Here is a 7,786-nt window from a genome sequence, read left to right on the forward strand (position 1 = left end):
CATATGACTCCAAAATACTGAAGAAGAAAGACCCAGGGAAAATGTGGCAGGGGACAGAGTTCAGATTTGAGCCCGAGCATATCACTGTTCTGGAGTAGAATGATTTCCCTTTGGCTCCAATCGTAACTTGCTCTCATCCCATTCTGATATGCAACCGCTCAGTGGTGTAACAGACCTGCAATACCACTCCCGGGGCTTTCGCACTCCCACAGCAAAGCTGTACTTCAACTGTCCATACAGATAAACCTTTGTAAATGCAGATCTGCATGTAAGTAATGGGTCTTGGATCATTGTGGGGGCTGAACTGAGGCCAGAATGTGGAAGGTGGAGGGAGGGGGATTTCAGTGTGTGATAAAGAATGGTGAGCTATTAATTCAGAAGTAGAGTAGACTGTCTTCTGAACCTGGAAGTCTCTCAGCACAAAAATCTTCTATGCATTAGCTGGGGATAGTGCTAGTTGTCATCATAAACAAATGCCACATTTTCTGTGTCTCAATGCATACAAGTTTATTTCTGACTCACGTCCAATGTGAGCATCCTAGCTGGGAGGGGTGATGATGTGGGCAATGATGTAGGAGCCCACACCTTCCTTCGTGCTGCTCTGCCCACTGCAGGGCCTTGGGGAACTCTGCCTCCAGCCAAGGACTGTGCCTGAGTGATATACAGCGCCTCCACCTGCATCCACACGTGAACTAGTCACCTGATCTCACCTGGTGCAAGAAGGCATGCGTGGCTGTCTCCCAAGACAATTCCACACTCTGGAAGAAGAAACCTGAGCTTCTAGTGACTCCAAGCTGGCTCTGATACAGACTGCAGATGGAACTCTTGCATTGGCCAAGAGTCCATTACCTTCGAGGTCCCTACAACTCTGAGAGTCTATAATTCTTACAATAGTGTATTTAAGTTTTAAGCATTGCCAAGACGGGTGGAGAGGATATCTCTCTCAGTTCCAGGTGTTATTTTGATGGGCGATGATATTGATCTGCCTTGTGGCTCTGGGGTAGGACTTGGACAGGAGCCCTCCATACCCTGGCCATCTCTAAGTGCTGTGGATAAGTGATCCCAAGATTAAGGGCGCAGATATCTTGGAACTCTGCCAACTTTCAATGGTGGTAGACGCCCCCCCCCTCCGCCTGTGTTAATGGTTCAGAGTCAATGAGACCTTATTGTAATTTCCAGCATCCTAACTCCACTACCCCTGGAGCATTCCCACCCACTCACAGAGCTGTCGATACTTGCCAGGGAGGCAAGAAATAAATCCTACTTACCAAGTACCCCAGGAAGATAGACACCCAGACATTATTGGGCAAGTAGGATTTCATTTATAACCCACTTTATGCCTATTGTACAAAAAATGCCTGTATGTATTAGATTCCAACATCCCTACTGTACCCTCTAGCACTCTGTTGCAAAAAGACTTGGAAAAACAAGGAAGGCAGATGAAGGGACCCTCCTGGGATCTTTAGTCATTAAGAGAAGAGACACTGTGTTGCTTAGCAGAAGTGGTTGGCTTCTGGGGCGCCTGGGTGGCTCAGTGGGTTAAAGCCTCTGCCTTCGGCTCAGGTCATGATCCCAAGGTCCTGGAATCAAGCTCCGCATCAGGCTCTCTGCTCCATGGGGAGCCTGCTTTCCCCTCTCTCTCTGCCTGCCTCTCTGCCTACTTAAGATCTCTGTCAAATAAATAAATAAAATCTTAAAAAAAAAAGTGGTTGGCTTCTATTTTCAGGGTGTATTCTGAACATTTGTCACAGAGCTGGGGGAAGGAGGACTGTGGGACTCATGTGCCCAATTTCTCATATATGGAGTGGCAAAATTTAAGATCAAAGGTTCTTTTTACAATGATAAGAACATAAGGACCAGAGAAAAATGTAAGAATCATTCCAAGACTATTATCTTCAAGAAAAGAAAACTGATTCAATGTCCTTTTAAGTTCACCTAATTGCATCAGGATTAGTTGAGCTGAGCCTCTAATCTATTGATACAAGTTAAATATAATTTGCACTCACATTTATGAAGTCTTATTTTGGCTATAAAATAACATGAGATACTAAGTATTCATATCACATAAATAGAAAACATATTTTTATTAATCAGCAATGAGTTGCATTTGAAGGAAGCAATTTAATTAAACTTGCAATACAATAAATAACTGGTCATTAAAAACCTATTAGTGCTCTTGGATTTCCTGTGTCTGCTTGCCTTTAAGTAATTGCTTGCCTATACTTACCTATGTTATCTATAATTAAATATAAAAGCCATTTTAAAACGCCATTAAGGCCCTGAATTAAATTCACATTAGCAAGTGAAGTTCAGTTAGAGCCCCCACTCGGCCCTGTCTCTTCCAGGACTCTCTGCCTGGATTGCCCCTAAACGTGGACCAGGAGAGAGGCCTGTGCTAAAGTTTCCCTGCAAGGAAAAGAGATACACTTTTCACAGATAAATGCCCAACCCTCCCCGCCCCCCCTCAGAAAGCTGTCTTCACTTTTTTAGAGCCCTCCTTCTGTTCACTCATTCAGTACACCTGCTGAGCACGGCCGGGCACTTGCCAAGGACGTGCCGCTAGTGACACAGAACTCCTCCCCTCCAGTGCCAGAAGCTGACGGCCCAGAACACAGTAGGCACTAAATAAGCATTTTTTAAATAAATGGATCAAGTGATAAAGTGAGGCAACTTGAAAAGTAATAGCACATAGTAAGAATTGAGCAGCACTGATGCCCCACAGTACCCTAAACTCCCCAGCTGTATCCCAATATGAGGAGGCTAGAACTTTCCCTTTTCCTGGCTGTTAGAGCCGGCTCCACCCCTCAGAGCCCTCACAGACATCTTCTGAGCCAGTTCTTGGCGCTTGGTGCTACAGAGAACACCAGAAACAGAGGGGGCAGGAGGGCAGGACAGGGGTGGGTGGGCAGGCAAAGACTTAGAGACGGGCTCTGAGGAGTTTGGAAGAGAAGGGGACCAAAGGAGCTACAGTGTACTGGTAGGGTGACCACACCCCTGGTTTCTGGGTGTTTCTCAGCCTGTGTGTTTTCTTTCAGTGATTTGGCATTGTGGTGACTTAGCCAAGCAGGAGCTCTGCATGCCAGGATTCCTTTTCCTCTGTGTTTCCCCATTAAGGTTGGCACAAGACAAGGTGTGCAAGATTCAGAAGGCAGAGGCAAAGAAGTGGTTTTCTCCCCAATGCTGTGAAGGTCAGTGGAAGGCCAGGTGTCCCTACGCCCACAGCCTAGTCTGGGGGCTGGCTATGTTATTGCGACAGCAGGCCGACTGTCTGGTCCTGTGGCTGAGGTTGGAGGTGGTGAGCGAGGGAGGTACAGTTGTCCTTGCTCTCTCTCTCTCTCTCTCCTGTGACCTGCAGCTTTTCTCCCAATGGCCTGTGTGACCACCTAAGTCCAGAACCCCACACAGAGCTGACAGCCTCGCAGAATCTCCCTCACAGTGGCACAGGGGTGGATCCCGCAGGGAAGCCCTTGTTCTCCAGCTCTCGCTGTGGCTCTACTTCTCCCACCAACCCCTGACTGGAGCACTAATCTCAGCATGAGTGTTCCCAGGGCTCCCTCTGGCATGTGTGATACATTATGTGCTCACCTAGGTATAAATTGTTGGGAGAGGAGAATTTTTATTTTCCTTTTTTAAATTGTTTTTATTTTAATTCCAGTTAGTTAATCTACAGTGTGATATTAGTTTCAGATGTACAATATAGTGATTCAACACCTCCATACCGTACCCAGGGAGCACCGAAAGTGCCCTCCTTGATCCCCATGATCTGTCTCCCCTATCACCCCACCCCCATCCCCTCTGGGAACCACCAGTTCGTTCTCTACAATTAAAAGTCTGGTTCTTGGGGTGCCTGGGTGGCTCAGTGGGTTAAAACCTCTGCCTTCAGCTCAGGTCGTGATCCCAGGGTCCTGGGATCAAGCCCCACATCCGGCTCTCTGCTCAGTGGGGAGCCTGCTTCCTCTTCTTTCTCTGTCTGCCTCTCTGCCTGCTTGTGATCTCTGTCTGTCAAATAAATAAATAAATAAAAATCTTCTTCTTTAAGGTTACCTTGAACTGGTCGCAGGCTATGTGAGCTCGGAGCGCGGCCAGAGGTCAGGCAGACGAGAGTAACTGGGCGCTGTTCTCTGAGGGCACACTGAGGAGTGGGGCCCCGGGCTCTAGGCTCCTCCAGCCTGAGACCAGGAGGCTGCCATTTGTATTCCCGTCCTCCAGAACTCTACGGAAAGCGCTCAGGGAACAAAAGCTCCTGAAAGCAAACCCTAGAGGATTACTCAGCCCCTGGTAAGGGCGGTGCAATTCCGCCTGGGGCAAAGACACATGAGAATCACTAAACCAAGCCCCTCCCCCAGAAGATCAACAAGAAACCCAGCCAAGACCAAGTTCACCTACCAAAGAGTGCGGTTTCAATACCAAGGAGAGCAGCTGAATTCCAGAGGAGGAGAAAGCAAAGCATGGAATTCATGGCTTTCTATCTGTGATTTTTTTAGTTTTTCAGTTAATTTAATTTTTTTCTTTTTATTTTTTTCTCTTCTTCTGCTAAAATTTTTTTTAACTTTTACCCTTTTCTTTTTTAATGTCTCTTTAGTTTATCTAATATATATATTTTTTCTTTTTTATATTTTTCTTTATTCATTTACTTTTTTTTATTCTTTTCATTTCTTTTTTTAAATTTTTTTTCCTTCTTTCTTTTTGAACCACTTTTTATCCCCTTTCTCCCCCCTCACGATTTGGGATCTCTTCTGATTTGATTAAAGCATATTTTCCTAGGGTTGTTGCCACCCATTTAGTATTTTACTTGCTCCATCATATACTCTTATCTGGACAAAATGACAAGGGGGAAAAATTCACCACAAAAAAAAAAAAAAAAAAAAAGAACAAGAGGCAGTACCGAAGGCTAGGGACCTAATCAATACAGACATATGTAATATGTCAGATCTAGAGTTCAGAATGACAATTCTCAAGGTTCTAGCCAGGCTCGAAAAAGGCATGGAAGATATTAGAGAAACCCACTCAGGAGATATAAAAGCCCATTCTGGAGAAATAAAAGAACTAAAATCTAACCAAGTTGAAATCAAAAAAGCTATTAATGAGGTGCAATCAAAAATGGAGGCTCTCACTGCTAGGATAAATGAGGCAGAAGAAAGAATTAGTGATATAGAAGACCAAATGACAGAGAATAAAGAAGCTGAGCAAAAGAGGGACAAACAGCTACTGGACCACGAGGGGAGAATTCGAGAGATAAGTGACACCATAAGACAAAACAACATTAGAATAATTGGGATTCCAGAAGAAGAAGAAAGAGAGAGGGGAGCAGAAGGTATACTGGAGAGAATTATTGGGGAGAATTTCCCCAATATGGCAAAGGGAACGAGCATCAAAATTCAGGAGGTTCAGAGAACGCCCCTCAAAATCAATAAGAATAGGCCCACAACCCGTCACCTAATAGTAAAATTCACAAGTCTCAGTGACAAAGAGAAAATCCTGAAAGCAGCCCAGGAAAAGAAGTCTGTAACATACAATGGTAAAAATATTAGATTGGCAGCTGACTTATCCACAGAGACATGGCAGGCCAGAAAGAGCTGGCATGATATTTTCAGAGCACTAAACGAGAAAAACATGCAGCCAAGAATACTATATCCAGCTAGGCTATCATTGAAAATAGAAGGAGAGATTAAAAGCTTCCAGGACAAACAAAAACTGAAAGAATTTGTAAACACCAAACCAGCTCTACAGGAAATACTGAAAGGGGTCCTCTAAGCAAAGAGAGAGCCTACAAGTGGTAGATCAGTAAGGAACAGAGACAATATCCAGTAACAGTCACCTTACAGGCAATACAATGGCACTAAATTCATATCTCTCAATAGTTACCCTGAATGTTAATGGGCTAAAGGCCCCTGTAAAAAGACACAGGGTATCAGAATGGATAAAAAAACAAAACCCATCTATATGTTGCCTCCAAGAAACTCATTCTAAGCCCGAAGACACCTCCAGATTTAAAGTGAGGGGGTGGAAAAGAATTTACCATGCTAATGGACATCAGAAGAAAAGCAGGAGTGGCAATCCTTATATCAGATCAATTAGATTTTAAGCCAAAGACTATAATAAGCGATGGGGAAGGACACTATATCATACTCAAAGGGTCTGTCCAACAAGAAGATCTAACAATTTTAAATATCTATGCCCCCAACGTGGGAGCAGCCAACCATATAAAACATATTAATAACAAAATCAAAGAAAACACATCAACAATAATACAATAATAGTAGGGGACTTTAACACTCCCCTCACTGAAATGGACAGATCATCCAAGCAAAAGATCAGCAAGGAAATAAAGGCCTTAAATGACACACTGGACCAGATGGACATCACAGATATATTCAGAACATTTCATCCCAAAGCAACAGAATACACATTCTTCTCTAGTGCACATGGAACATTCTCCAGAATAGATCACATCCTCGGTCCTGAATCAGGACTCAACCGGTATCAAAAGATTGGGATCATTCCCTGCATATTTCCAGACCACAATGCTCTGAAGCTAGAACTCAACCACAAGAGGAAGTTTGGAAAGAACCCAAATACATGGAGATTAAACAGCATCCTTCTAAAGAATGAATGGGTCAACCAGGAAATTAAAGAAGAATTGAAAAAAATCATGGAAACAAATGATAATGAAAATACAACGGTTCAAAATCTGTGGGACACAACAAAGGCAGTCCTGAGAGGAAAATATATAGCAGTACAAACCTTTCTCAAGAAACAAGAAAGGTCTCAGGTACACAACCTAACCCTACACCTAAAAGAGCTGGAGAAAGAACAAGAAAGAAACCCTAAGCCCAACAGGAGAAGAGAAATCATAAAGATCAGAGCAGAAATCAATGAAATAGAAACCAAAAAAACAATAGAACAAATCAATGAAACTACGAGCTGGTTCTTTGAAAGAATTAATAAAATTGATAAACCCTGGCCAGACTTATGAAAAAGAAAAGAGAAAGGACCCAAATAAATAAAATCATGAATGAAAGAGGAGAGATCACAACTAACACCAAAGAAATACAAACTATTATAAGAACATACTATGAACAACTCTACGTCAACAAATTTGACAATCTGGAAGAAATGGATGCATTCCTAGAAACATATAAACTACCACAACTGAACCAGGAAGAAGTAGAAAGCCTGAACAGACTCATAACCAGTAAGGAGATTGAAACAGTCATTAAAAATCTCCAAACAATCAAAAGCCCAGGGCCAGACGGCTTCCCGGGGGAATTCTACCAAACATTTAAAGAAGAACTAATTCCTATTCTCCTGAAACTGTTCCAAAAAATAGAAATGGAAGGAAAACTTCCAAACTCATTTTATGAGGCCAGCATCACCTTGATCCCAAAACCAGACAAGGATCCCATCAAAAAAGAGAGCTATAGACCAATATCCTTGATGAACACAGATACGAAAATTCTCACCAAAATACTAGCCAATAGGATTCAACAGTACATTAAAAGGATTATTCACCACGACCAAGTGGGATTTATTCCAGGGCTGCAAGGCTGGTTCAACATCCGCAAATCAGTCAATGTGATACAACACATCAATAAAAGAAAGAACAAGAACCATATGATACTCTCAATAGATGCTGAAAAAGCATTTGACAAAGTACAGCATCCCTTCCTGATCAAAACTCTTCAAAGTGTAGGGATAGAAGGCACACACCTCAATATCATCAAAACCATCTATGAAAAATCCACCGCAAATATCGTTCTCAATGGAGAAAAACTGAAAGCTTTTC

This window comes from Mustela putorius, unplaced genomic scaffold, assembly GCF_011764305.1.
Source record: "Mustela putorius furo isolate JIRA1106 unplaced genomic scaffold, ASM1176430v1.1 tig00000224_pilon_pilon_pilon, whole genome shotgun sequence".
NCBI lineage: Eukaryota > Metazoa > Chordata > Mammalia > Carnivora > Mustelidae > Mustela > Mustela putorius.